General features: G+C 43.3%; 1 long non-coding RNA gene across 1 annotated transcript; it reads right to left on the reverse strand.

Annotated features, from left to right (window-relative positions):
- Positions 1-2,333: 2,333 nt before the first annotated feature.
- On the reverse strand, positions 2,334-7,626 carry LOC125759674 (uncharacterized). Its single transcript, XR_007417293.1, has 3 exons — positions 7,312-7,626; positions 5,081-5,178; positions 2,334-3,669 (listed from the first exon to the last, which is right to left on the reverse strand). It is a non-coding gene; the product is annotated as an uncharacterized LOC125759674 (long non-coding RNA).
- Positions 7,627-14,759: the final 7,133 nt, after the last annotated feature.

Raw genomic sequence — 14,759 nt, forward strand, 5'->3', positions numbered from 1 at the left:
CTCTGTCGCTCGTTATCTCCGAACTGATGCTTTTATTTGCTTTAGGTTCACGTCCTGAAGCTTCGACAGCAAGGTATTCGTGTCGATTCGGCACCGTTTTCGAGAGCCATACTCAAATAATCAACGATGCAGGCTTAGCGAGCGACAATCCCGGAATCTCGAAGGTCATACATTATGTATCGGTTAGTTGTTTTTATCCTCCATAGATGGCGCAACTTGACGTGGCGGCAGCTACGGCACACAAAGCGGCTGCGAAAAAGAAAAATTTTGGCACTCGAACAGCGTTTCACGGAATAATTTCTGCAATGCTTATCTCTAGGGGTAATTAGAAAATGGACATCAATGTAAACACGCACATATGACAACACATACAAATCGCACACGACACAGGAATCGAACTCATGACCACAAGCACCGAAAGCAGACACTCTAACTACTACGCCACAGAGCCACCGCGTGCTTCGTTGACTTTTCACGGCCTTATATATTTACCAAGTGGTTTGCAACGAGAGGGCGGAGCTTGCTACTTCTTTTTTTGCATCATCGGCGTGTGTTTGCGCGTGGATTAGGTTAGTAAATAGTTAGCGCGGCGCCATGAACTCACGAAGGCCACCGTTAGCACCTTCAGCTCCGACTTCTGTTCGTCGTTTGTCGTGCCGCAAGAGAAATGATAAACGTGTGTTTTTTGTGTGTTCACCATACATCGTGGATGTCTCGCTCGCCCAAAAATTTGCCCATACCGGCGTGAAAAGTACCTTTAGATAGCGAAACTCACGTATGTGTATTCTACGAGCGTGTGCTGTTGGAGCAGTTTTAGTTATTTTTGCCGCGAGCTGCAAGTGTCGGCAGTGCGTTCTCAGCTGTTCGAAGACCATCATATGTCGCATATTTTTGTTACATACGTCGATGTCAGAGTTCCAAGGGTATTTTAGCGTACACCTATACAAGCATGTGCATTTATTGCGCGTGTAGGTGCTGTTGCGATCTGCACGCAGGGTCAGCGGCACCTCTGAGCAGTTAGACGAATATTTGCGTGATGAGCACTTACGCGCGTTGAAGCACGACATACAGTGCTTCTGAATTAGTCATAGTCAGTATTTATTTGCTTTTATACTCGGAGACTAGCTACCTTTTACTAAGTAACCCTTACTCTTCCGTATCACGCCGTCGTTCAAATGTATGTCGAAGGCGTCCACCAAGGTTAAGCACGATGTCCATTAATTCGCGAGTGACATGTCTCCCTTAAAATAGAAAAGATAATACTGTTGCGCCTCTGTATTGCGAACGTCCGCGTGTAGTTGGCACTACTCCTGAAGAGATTGTGCAGTACCTATTAAAAAAAAAGGCATTATTGTATGCCTCAGTGAAACAGCTGTTCTTCAGAAAATAAGGTGTCATTTTAATTAGAATATTTTTGTCACGGTAGGACACAACTTGACTTTTTCGTGATTCAGGATTACACATAGCACGAACATGAGTGCAGCAGATAAATAAAAACTGAAAAAAGTGGGTGCCATGTGCACTCCTACTACCTCGTGTACCTGTAGTTGATTCCAAATCTACAAATTATGCGACCATTGATAAATGATCAACCCATCAATGTTCGATCACAGTTGATCTGTTTCCGTTTACTGCCTGTCGCTTATTTGCACGATGTTTTGTAAGAATCATTAAACCCATCTGGTAACGCAAGCATTATCTATAGCATGCAGTGGTTCTAAAGCGGGGGGGGGGGGGGGGGTCAGCGAAGCCATTTCTGGGGGTCCGCGAAACGCATCTTCGAACAAAAAAGAAAATACGCCTTTTTTGAAGAAACAATATGTCCAATGACAGCGGCCCCCACTATTTTTTGTTTTGCTTCACCGCATAACGGTTATGCATTGCGGCGGAGCTGACTTATGCTTTCCATGAGATGGCTGTAAAGCTTTTACTGCAATTTTCTACCACATGTGCTTTTCCAGGCTTGCATATTTGAAGAGAAAGCGTAGCGAGAAACAGCTGAAATGTGGCGGCAGATCGCACAACTTAGTGACAAGCTGTTGAGATTGAATTGGCGTGGCACTTTAGTTTGACCATTCTTTGCCACGGAGAAACGCAAGGCACCTGTTTCACGCTGCATGTTGTGCTAATTTATAAGCCCTCACCCCCCCCTCCTTACTTCTCACTGCAAGGGGTCCCTCATCACTTCCACCAGTCCACAAGGGGTCTCCAAAACATCCATGGCTGAGAACCACGACCTATATATCAGAGCCTGAACAATTTCTTTTACATGTACAAGGACTTTTTTGTTTGAATGCATTACAAATTCTTAAAACTTCAAATGATACAATAAATGCTGGTTGTAGCACTTTATTAGAATCAAAACAATAACATTCACAATGTCAATGTAAATTATACATTTTCATCTACCACAGAACCTATGCTCATTATTGAAGAGATGAAACAACATACACAATGCAACCTGAGCACTAATTCACAGCAGTAAAATATTATGAAAGTATAGTTCGAAAATTCATCACAAAGCAAGACACATACACTTCGAAATGCCAGTATGCAAGTACAATCCAAAGAGATGGCATGCACAGCAGTGGCGTAGCCAGGGGGGCACACCACCGGGCATCCCTCGCCCCCCCCCCCCTCGAAATTTTTTTTTGCTATGGCATACAGAGCCCAAAATGACAACTGAACACATCTGCCTGCCCGGCTCCCACTTCAAATCAAGGAGACGACCCCCCCCCCCCCCGAAAAAAATTTCTGCCTATGCCTCTGATGCACAGAGAACTTGGTGTCTGCTTACACATGAAGGCAACTCGATAAGTAATAAAGGCTTGCAACACTTAGGCATGGTGGTGTACCATTTTTCTTATATATAGCATTAGTTTGCCCTCAGGCATGAAAACATGTTACGCATGATTGTGCAGTTCAATGTTTTGTATAAAGACCTGTGGTGTCGACCATAGATCCATCTGCCAAGGTTTGTAAACACAGTCGCCTTTATTCACATATTTTTAAGAAATAATGTAAATTTATAAAGTTAAGCTTGGGAACATGGCATTATTTCGCAACCCTATTCACCCGCATTATTATGCATAAATAGTAGACCAATGGTTACAATATTTACATGCCCGCTAGTGCCATGAAATGCGACCGGAAAATTGGTTCCTCGTCACCTTCAACAGCTCAATTTATGGCTCATGCAGAAGTGCCACATTGAAAATGAATCCGCGAATACCGTGACAGGAAAGTTACCTCGGAGTTAGGCAATAACATGCTTTGAATTAAAAATTGCCCATCAATACTGGTGGTGGCTTGGCACATTAGAGCCAAGGACTGGACATGCCATGAGGTTGAATAAAAATTGACCAGGGAATAAATAACGGCTGTAAAACAGTAAAGAACCATGCTTAGTAAATTAAATGAGTTTACATTCAGCATCTTTTCAAGCCATGTAAAATTTTCAAATGCATACTGTTATTGGAAAGTTTGGACTCAGCACCGTGCATAACACAGTGCAGCAGTCCAAGTGCTGACAATCCTAAATACTGAGAGATGTACAAGATCATCAGTATAGTATACTGTAAGGCACAGGAGTGTTCACAGAAGAGACCGTCTTGTAGACAAACAGGTGGGCCAGGACTGTTGCTGCTTTGCCAAAAGTGTTCAGTCTTCCTGAAAAAGATATCAAGCAAAGAAGTCTTAAGCTTTCTGCATCCATACAAAATACCCACTTGTCTTCTCTTACTGCAGACTTTTCCAAAAAAACAGAAAAATACAAAATTAAGAAGCTGCCAAGTATTTTCTTGTGAGATATGCAGAGTGTGCAGCACACTTTCATTCTTGTAATATCTAGAAAGACGCAGCATTATAATACAGAAAGACGAGGCTCAATTGCTTGTCCATGTTTTGCTGCCATGTTTTTATACACCTAGCAAAAGAACAAGGTACAATAGCTAGTGTGCAGTGTTGCTTGTTGTTTTGTGGAGGCAACTCCTATTACAAAAATAATTCATTTATCCTCAAAACTTAGTGCAAGTTCTCCCAAATAAATTATTTAAAATCCTAGGCTAGACGGGACAAATATAGATATATAGTACTTATGAGGCATGCCACAGTGGACAGCCTCAATTTTTTAATTTACATTTAAACATAAAGCTCTGTTTATGCCAAAGCAACATCTAGATGTTGTCTTTCTCACAGCACTTCGGACTAAACCAGCTGTGCACATAGCACCTGCCTGTAAGCACTGCACCATCCTGCTTCTGCCAACTATGAAATGCGTGCATACTGAAAATTTTATATGCTGCTTACTGCTTGCTGTTACCTTAAATCTCCCCTAGCCAACACAAACTAGACAAGCAATTAATATAACTATCAAGTGGAAATGAATGTAAAAATTTTCCTAACAGTGATAACTTAAATCACAAGGCGCATGCAGCCCATCCTATGTTAGTCCTGTTGTGACTCACAACAGGACTAACATTTGTGTCGCAAATTGTGAATGGTTTTGAAACTACCAAACACAAAAATAAAGTTAAACACCATAATAACAATGCGCTAGTGAGCTTCAATGTATATCGATGTATATGCCACTTCATTGTTAAGGTAATGCATCACAATACTGACTGTTTGAAGCAAAACGGGAATGTGAACTAGTTGGCGGGTAATAGGCGAGGTTCAAGTTTAGGCAATAAAGCTTTCAGTTGTGAGTAAGCGCTCTTGATGTGCACTTTCTTGTCCTTGTCTTCTTAGCACTGCCGTTATATAAGTACTGATCACTTCGCCAGGAACACTATGAATCCCTCACAATACAGTCAATATCATGCTACAGGTGTCTATTATCGAGGCACTCCACTGTAAATTAAATATAGTGTTATAGGCATGACAGAGTGCAGGTGCAGATTCTGCATACTGTATCGGATGACTGAGATAAGAGCTACCATGACATTGGACTCAAAATAGTGATACTCTCAATGTTTCCAATGTATCAATGACTTGCTTCATTAAACACAGGTATGCATTGCACAATTCAGAAATGGATTCTATTTGATCACTCTCTCCTAACGAGATTACTGCTACCAACCCAGGTTCTGTGAAGCATCCAGATGAGCTTCAAGAGTTCTTATCAAGCTGCTGGTGTCCACAGCTGCATAGCGTTGCATGTGCCATCTTGAGCACCATCTGCAAAGAAAAACAAAATGTACAGATTTTTTGCAGTGACTATTTCATGCTGCACTAAACAGCTGTAAAGCACACCAATACCTGATTCAGATAACCGGCATAAATTCAGTTAGACGTCCATGCATGTAACAATCTTTTAACTCTAAATTTATTATCCTAATGCACTCGAACACCAAGAACTAATTCAGTACATAATACAAAACTGGCAGTGTAGATTAAGCGTTTTTTTTTAATCTCAGGAAAAACAGATTCCAGAGCTTTTTTATTGCTGCTCCCGTTTGATGTTAGCATTGAAAGTGCTGCTGTGCTTCTTACGCAAAAGTGAGCTTAGAGACAGACTTTACGAGGCATCATACTCTTCTTTCCTGCTTTGTTCTTTTTCTGTAAAGTTTCTTTTGTATTATCCTTTATTCCTCGTACCCTCTTCCTTTGCATAGCATGGCCAGCCAGTTTGAGAAGTGGCTAACCTGCCTGTCTTCCCATCTATTTCTTTCTTTCCTTCCTTCATTTTAAGTCTTGCAGCATTTACAAATATACACATCAAGTTCAGTAGTGTAGTGTTGCCAACTGCACAAACATTCATAACCTACAGCCAACCTACAGCCAACCACAAATTTCACTGCCTGTGCGAGACTAGAAAGCAAATACTTGTGGTTTCAAGTTCACCCCACACCTACCATTTCGTCAAAAACACAGCATTTGAGTTTCTGATAAATTAAGTTGTTTGCCGTGTATCATGCTAATGAAAGAGCTCAAAACAAAGCATGATACAGCAGCAAGGAGTAGGTGCACAACAGCACATCCTTTGAGAATTTGCGATAGAGTCATCTGGTGACCTGCGGGCCATTGTCTACTGCTTCTGGTGCTGCACTAAACACAATATTCACATTCATCAAGAAGCATGAAGGTAGGAAGCTTACATATGACTTAAAGAAGTAAACCATAAGAAATGACGAAAGGTGTTCTGTTCTTGCTGAACATTAGTTTTTTTTTAACTGTGATAATGTTTAATGGCTGCTTAGCCTTGCTTCAAAGCTTCATAATAGTCTTATGAGAGTCACATTTTTTTAATTATTGTCCCTCTGCCATCAGTATTGCATTGAGCTGACTTGCACTGATGTGACTGAATAAGCCTGGCACAGCTCGCACATCTTCAACTCGATGAGAATATCCACATGAAATTCAGGAAAGTTCAAGATGTCACTAATTATGTCACAAAATTGTCACGGATTAAGTGACAATATCGTAAAATGCACGTGCTTCACCATAAACGCTGTCACTTAGCAGACAACTTTCACATAATATGGCCATAATCATATCTCTGCAGCATAATTTATTCGTTCTAGTCCAACCTAATGACGTTATTACCCTATATATGGTATGCTGTTTCTTTTTTGTCTTAGAGACGAACAAAGTGCGCAATGCAAGATTGTTATCGAAAAGTATTCCCACTTACTAATATTAGGGAGATTTGGAATAGCGTACGCCAGGCCCGTAGCCACAGGGGAAGGGGGGGAGCGAAATTCTGATGGAGGGGGGTGTTTTACCGAAAATGAATTATGAAAATAGGCGTTTTTCTAAAAAAGTGAAGGGCGCGACGAAGGGCTCCTGAAGTTTCGCCCATCTGTTTTCTTTAACGTGCACTGACATCGCAGAGTACACAGGCGTTTAGCGTTTCGCCTCCACCGAAATGCTACCGCCGCGGCCGAGATCGAAGCCGCGACTTTCGGGTCGGCAGCGAGCACCGCAACCATCGTACAACCGAGGCTGACAACTACAATAACTGAATCAACTGAAAACAAAAGTTAGCCTTAATACACACATGACGGAGTGATAACCGCGGCCTCTCGCTTGTTTATATTTTCTGAAAGCACGCTGCCGCATTCACGCTTTATGTCAAGCAAAGAAATTGTATAGCACAAATTGTCTTCATTGAGGCGTACCCGCTCTTCGATAGACTGGCCGTGCGAAGCGTGTGCCTTCACAAAAGCTTTTTAAACGCGCATCAGGCATCACACGTATGTGCGCCTAATGCTTTTCCATTCTGCTTTTTATTGTACTTTCCACGCGACACACTGTGCAGCACTACACACGTGAGCGACACGAAACTGAGAACACAGAAGCACCACTTACCGTTCGCATTTCCGACTGTGCCTAACCAGGTGCTGGCCGAACACGAATACACGAAGGTGCAAGCACGCTTGAGTCTTCAGACCATCATGAAACCAACACGAACACGCTCACAGTACGCGATGTTGCACTGCCGTCGCTAAATGCCGTTCACGTCCAGCGTTGAGATCAGAGTCGCGCACACACAGGACACGGGCACGCACAGCCGGCACAGCTGAGCAATTCGGAAACTTCGATGACCGGGCTGACCGGGCAACGGGAGAAAATGGCGAAGGCAGCGACGGGCGACGGCGAGACTTCGACTTGAGCACGCACGCTTCTCCTCTCCTGGTGCGCGCGCGTGTGTGTGTGTGTGTGTGTGTGTGTCTGTTTTTTTTTATTTTGTCTTTCCTCGCTCGCGCCTGCGTGCCTGCGTCGTAAGGTTGCGTTATCGTGTTGCTCTCGGCGGCTCATGTAACAGCCCTCCCGTTTAGCGGCTGCTTGAAGGAAGTCGCGTTTATATATATCTTTTTTTTTTTTGGACGCGATAGCGTCAAAGAGCTCGTCTCGCAGAAATTCCGGTGTCGGCGGCGTCGGCGTCATTGGTTCTGAGCGAAAAAGCCGCGTTGGTTGGTCGTGAGCGAAAAGTCGAGGTAGATGCAAAGAGAGAGAGGGCGTTTGCACTTTGGCTTTCCTTGCGGCACTGTGTATACGTCTCCATCGAGAAGCGCAGGCAAGCTAGCGATTGAGAAGGCGATAGTGTGTGTGTGTGTGTGTGCGTGCGTGTGCGTGTGTGTGTGTGTGTGTGTGTGTGTGTGTGTGTGTGCGTGCGCGCGCGCGCGACCATGCGTGTGTACGAATACCGCTGTCGCGTTTTAAAGGCGAAACTAAAGGTCCCCCCCCCTTTTTTTTCTTCTTTTTTTTCTCGTGCTTTCTGTCCACAGCATTTTATTGCGTACGCTGCGGCGTGCCGCCTCTAGACAGTTAATAACTAGGACCTGACTCAGAGTGTGCGTACGTGTGAGTATAATCGCGTACATTTATGATCGCAGATTCTTTGTGCATGTCAGCGGTTTTCGTTGCGATAAGTTGACGAGGAATCTATCGCCGTCACTCATCGATTGAGCTACTGCCAAAGATATTAGACTGCACGAAATTTTCTTTACAGCTCGTTATATTTGGAGAGTTGCAAGACTAAAACAAGCTCTGAAACAAGCTTTTATATGGCAAGAGAGTAAAACAACCTTTTACTCTCTCGTGGGATGCGGGAGTGAAACAGGCACTTTACTCTCTTTCGCCAGGAGGAGTGAAAGGCCTTTTCACTCCTTCTGGCCAAAAGAGAGTAAAGCGCCTCCCTGAGAGAGAGTATAATGAGATCTGTGGGAGTAACACAGCTCTATAACTCTCACTGCAGGAGTTTCAGTTTTTAGAGTGTACGTCTGGGTGCTCTCGTGATCGCCTTCTTAACATGGTGTAGACCAAAGTTGGCATGGGAGGGTAAGAGGATTTGGCAAATATGAGTGTGTGGTCATGACATGAACAACGTGAAAGTCCTGTCGCGTACGTCGTCAAACCCTTTCCTCCAGACAAGTGTGGCACATACCCGTTTAGCACGGGCCACGGTATACTGGTATGCGCCACAGGTGATTGACAGTTATATCTACCCAGGAGCGGCTACAACGGACATTGGTTATTTAAATGCGGGAGCGTTAAGAAAAACTACATCGGCAGCATTGTCCCGACGAATGCCAAGAATGAAAATTAGGATCCCAGGAGGAATGGAACCCAAGCATTCCGCGTGGAAGTCAGGTATTCTACCATAGAGCCACGCCAGGTCTAGAAACTGCTTTGGAAAAACACCCTACGCAGGCGCAATGTCGGTGCAACGTCAATTGTGGTCGTGGTGCTGGCTATCTAATTTTATAACGAAATAATAAACGCTACATATGCACTCCTACGATACTTGCGTCATACCAGATTAAAAGTCTGTGGTTCCAGTATTGGGTCCACTTTTATAGCAGTCTAAGAAAGAGTACATTTGTATTCCTACGATCAGAAAGCTATATTCAAGCGTTGCTCGACCCCAGAGAAATACGCTAACGATAGTTAACATGTGATATTCGCATCATGGCACCGTAAATTGGACTTCGTTTCTATAATACTGACGCATGTGCTCTAACGTGGGTTTTCACGTTACATCAGACCATAAGTTACCCTTTAAGGGCCAGTGCTTTCGACGTGTCTGGTAAGCCCACGATGTGCACACAACTACTACACTTAGAAAACACGTCGATTCAGCAGGTAACGCTTGGCTCAAAGCCAAAAAATTCAGAATAGAGCCACTCGCTTACTTCTTCGCATGAAACCGATTCCCACAAGGCATGGGATCTGCCTAATTTCATTAGCGTGCGATTTCATACTATTTATATTACTTCTTGCAAAACAATTTTAAACTGGCTGAGTGGAGAATAATTCATAAACGTTTGAATATTTACGTAACGCCAATTACGAATAATTACTGGAACTCACAAATAACAACATATTTCGTTTCCTTCCTTGGAATGTAAAATCGAGTGCCTTGGCATTATGTTGTGCGAAGTTGACACATTTGCAGACACTCCATCATAATTCGCGCCCGAAGAGGATAAGTCGGGTCGACTAATCACCGACGCCGATTGCCTATCGAGGTCATCAGATGAAGCAAGACGATGCCCCAGAAAATGATGACATGGCTTTTGCAGGAGTACTCGACACGGTCCCATGGAAAATGCCTTACGTTATATACAGAGGCACGAACAGATTGTCAGGCAAAGTAGACCGAGAAAGCTTACGGATGAAAAGAAAGGAGAAAGGATTATTCACGGAACTTCAGGGTGCGCTGTTGGACGTTGTCTTAGGGCGTAAGAAACATACTTCCCACGTAATACGCACTATGCCAATTGCTGAAAATATGGTAGGCTTCGAGTCTCGTGTGCCGCCCCTATCAAGTTGTTTTTCCACGTGTCTTTCTGGTCACGTGATGCGCGTTGGGCGATCTCCGACAGCTACACGCGATCTTTTCAGCACATTCTAGAACCCCGAGATGCGCGATGTGCGAGCGTTGAAAGCACTCCCTTTTTTTTTGCGCCGCAGGAACCCGAGAATCAGCTCATAATCTAATGTGACGTGTCAAAGGCGGGAATGATTTATGCTTCTCTGGACCGAAAGGGGGTCTCATCTCTTGTGGAATGTTCCGTGGCCAGCAACACAACAAACTCTGCAGAAGGCTGTGCGCGTGTTTCTTCATTCTATCCGAAAAGGGTTTTCACGGTGTCTTTTTTCCTTTATTCTGGGCATGAAACAAACAAGCAAAGCAAGACGAATACAATGAAAGCGACTGAAGCAGGAGTGTAGCTGCGATGGTCTGGTCATAAGACCGGGAAGTTGGCAAGCGTTGCTGTTTTCGGCATGGATGAATGGTGGACCGTGAGTGAGTTATGTTTGCATCGTGGATTTCGACAGCGAAAAGGCGATGTCATACGCTCAGCTTGTTTGATGCTGCGCAAATATTATGGGTGGAAAAAAAAATGTTGCGAGACATATTTCCACACCTCTGACATCTCGGGGATTGAAAACTGTACGGCGATTGCAGAGTCACGTTGCGACTGAGTTTAATGACCCCAACAGGCATCGAAGCCAAGGAAGGTTTAGGGTACGTTTTTTGTAGTATTGTAATGATATTGTAGTAGGTATGATATAAATGTAAAAAAAAAAGTAAAGTGAACGAAAAGACGATTGCCATGGTAGCTCAATTAGTAGAGCATCGGACGCGCTATCCGAACGTTGCAGGTTCGTACCCTGCCGGCGGCAAATTCTCTTTTCGTTCGTGAGCCCTTATATTTGTCTTCTTTCGTTCAGTGATAGAGAGGGTCTCGTTCCGGCAGAGTTGGTGCCTTCAGGCAATATGCGAGGGCTAATTGGTCAGCTCGCTCGTAAAAAAAGATCACGTACCATGTGACACCAGCTGGCAACAGTGGCCGTCATGGCTACGAGTAGCGATGACTAACACACGCAGGTTTACATGACCAGAAATACCCGACAAAGCGGAGGGGATGACGACCGCCGCTGTACTTCGATTTCTCTACTATCGGACGCATCATCCGAAGGTTGCAGATTCGGTTCCTGCCGGCGGCAAGTTGTGTTTTTGTCCACTTTACTTTATTCATATTTATATAATCATTATAATACTACAATGCGATGATAGAATACAGATAACGTCCTCTTTACCTTCCTTGGCCTCGTTGTCTGTTGGTTTTCATTGAAATTGTGTCTAACAAAGAAAAACGAGCCCTTAAGTTTCCTTCCTTTTTTTTTCCTTGCGAGTGAGTTCAAGCGCAAGAGCAATGAAGACTCGCGCCGGCCTATTGGCTGCTGAAAGAAAAGCGTGGCTTCCCTTTGTACTGTTCTTGACGTTGAATGAGCGAACACTCCTGTAATTCCTGTAAGTCTACCAATGCTACAGTCCCTGTATGCACATTATTATGAATTATTATCTCGCAATGTACCCGCTTTTGTTGCGGGCTGCAATAGCTGGGTGCTGGAAGAAACTACTCCAGCAAAGCTGTCGAGCCGTGTTTCTCCTAATATACCTGTTAAATAGTGCTTAACAGCGCAAACGACAGGAGGGGGAACAGAGCGCTGAAAGTTTTCAGATTGCACCATTGTCGCAAAATGCAGGGATCGCACCACACGCGAAATCATCGAGGCAGAAAACATTTTTTCATTAAAAGATGATCGTGTTAGCACCCCTTCTGTCGCGCTGCCCGATAAAGAAAAATTGTTAGTTGGCTCGGCGTTGTGATGTACTTGTGCAATATCGTGTTTCGCACATGACCGGTGGAACTGGTGACTGTATGAAAGCGAAGACTTTCGCAAGAAATAAATTGTTGGTAGTTCAGCGCTCTGTCTCCTCTCTTCTATTCCCTCCTGTCGTTTGCGCGGTTAAGCACTCTTTATCATGTTTTACCAACACGCCCAATCCTACTGTCTCCCAATATAACTGTGTTCGTTAGGAGGTTTCTTGCTGTTAATCAATACGACACGGGTTTGACTCCGAGCCATGAAAGCCGCAGTTTGCCCAAATGCAAACCACCCGTGCACTTAAATTTAGGTGCACCTTAAAGTGCCCCAGGTGGGCAACATGAATCCGGGGTCTCCGACTGCGGCGTACCTCGTAAATATATGATGTAAATCCCAACATTTAGCGTTTTACATCATGTTCCTGGTGTTAGTCCTCAATTATACAAGCTGTGCATTCATGTTCGAAGTGACGGCAAGGCGGTAGCTCGCATAAGCGAAATTTCTGCATTTATAAAGAAGATTTCGCTTTCACACCAGAAATGCAGATTTCATATGGATACGTTAATATATAGCGTTCTGACGGGCTGTCGTGATGTCGTTGCATGTACCTTTAACGATGGCAGCATGCCAAAGCCAATTCTCGTAATATTACCTTACTCAAGTCTGGTCTCCGCGTAATCGCGAAGGGGTGTAATCAGTGCTGGGCAGTATCGAAGATACATGTATCTTAGATACTATCTTAGATACTCTATGGGTATCTTGTATCTGTATCGCGATACGTCTCGAAAGATGAGTATCTGTATCTGTATTTCCGATACATTCGATAATGTATCGTGTATCTTAAGATACAAGATACTTCTATCGCAAAACAACCGTGCGAAACAATAATCACTGGCCAAGTTCCGCTTCACAAGCTGGTACTGGTGCCACTAAGCCATCTGAACAAGTCTAAGGGCTGTGACGCAATTTTATTTTTCCGCCAGAGTCCTCCAGTGAGGGCAGAAGATGAGGAAGACAATCACGTGGACGTCTACGCAGGAGTTTATTAACGGTTCACAGAGATTTAGGCTATAGAATCAATCTTTCCTCTTGTTTTTCTACTTTTCAAAATTTCTTTATTCTTTTTTTTATTCAAATTCTCCGCTTCATTGTTTATATGATTTTCTATTTCTATTCTTAAATCTCATTTTTTTTCATTTTACTTCTTTCCTCTTAAATAGAAAAAATCTACGCTTTACTTTAACAATTAGATTTTAAAAAACTATCCGGTTCTTGGCCAATCCCCCAGCGTGGGTGTGTGCCAAAGTTATAGGAACTACACTACACTACACTACACTACGTCTACGCCCAGCCCACGTACCTTTTGTTTTGTCGATTTCTTTTCTTTTTAGTTGCGCCAGTGCCGCGACACTTGCTCTTAGCCACTGTCCTGCGCCGCGTACTCCACTGCGTGCAGCGTCTATCGCGCAATTCTGATGTTGCCACAGGGTCGTTATTGAAGATTCTCTTGCGTCTTGCTCCGTAACGAAATGCGATGCGTGCAAGAATGGGGTTGCTTTGTGTCTCGTGGATTTTACATATCAGCGATTTGAAGGATCTCGTGGATGTAAAGCTTGACTTACATGCAATGAATAAACTTATATGTAAATAAGATATGCAAACAACTATAGCACCACTAGTACTGATGCTAGATCTAATAGATCAAGCGTTTACCTAGCAGAAAATATCTTGGCGTACCGTATTTTTCACTTCCTGCTACATTTATTCAAAGAATTTATGAATTAATAACTTGATGATTAACACAAGTGCTTTATTGCTGTCATTTTACATCCAATACATTACCTAGGTCTCTGTACTGTTTTTCTGGTCTGGTCACTACAGTATGTCTTTTGTAACGCATTCCCAAAATAAGATCTCTGGTTTATTCTTCTAACTGTCTGCTTTATATTTCTACTACTGTTTACCCATTTACACGTTGCCAAGACGATTTTGAAAACAAATATATAATTATGTAGGCGTCCCTTGAGTTAGAGTACAAAGCATTCTGCTTATCGCTTAGGAAAATAGCGAAACTGAGTTTGCATTATAATAATAGAAATCATTAGGAGCCATCTTAAAGATGTTAGGAAGGGGATTCGAGAAACGTTGTTTTACTGAATGCTCCATTTTACTCATGAGCGTCCCAACGAGCCGTTTCAGGCAATTTTCCATGGGCACTGAATTTTCTATTGTCTTAATAGGTAAGTTGACGATACTTCATGCTCAGTGCTATTAAGGGCGCCGTCTGTATTGTGTTTCTCTACTCTTTCAATGTCAATGTTTGATACAGAACCACCTCTCTATTTTACTTATATGAGTTTTCCTGTTTTAGGTTTTCTTAAATATTTTTTGTATTACTAATCGCCACCTAATGGGATCTATAAGCGGCAATAGCGCAAATGACGGCGGTGTCCTCCGACGCTTCGTGCAACTATACAATACGTCTGAGACGTCTCTGTGTTGCACATGTTTTCTCGTTGAAGAAAAATTGCTAAAAGATTACACGTTAGTGAGGATATCCACAAAGAATCCTTTACGCCAGCAGATAAGTAGAATATGAAAATTCATTGCTCTTTTACGTCATCTACGTATAC

Source organism: Rhipicephalus sanguineus, chromosome 8 (assembly GCF_013339695.2).
Source record: "Rhipicephalus sanguineus isolate Rsan-2018 chromosome 8, BIME_Rsan_1.4, whole genome shotgun sequence".
NCBI classification, from domain to species: domain Eukaryota; kingdom Metazoa; phylum Arthropoda; class Arachnida; order Ixodida; family Ixodidae; genus Rhipicephalus; species Rhipicephalus sanguineus.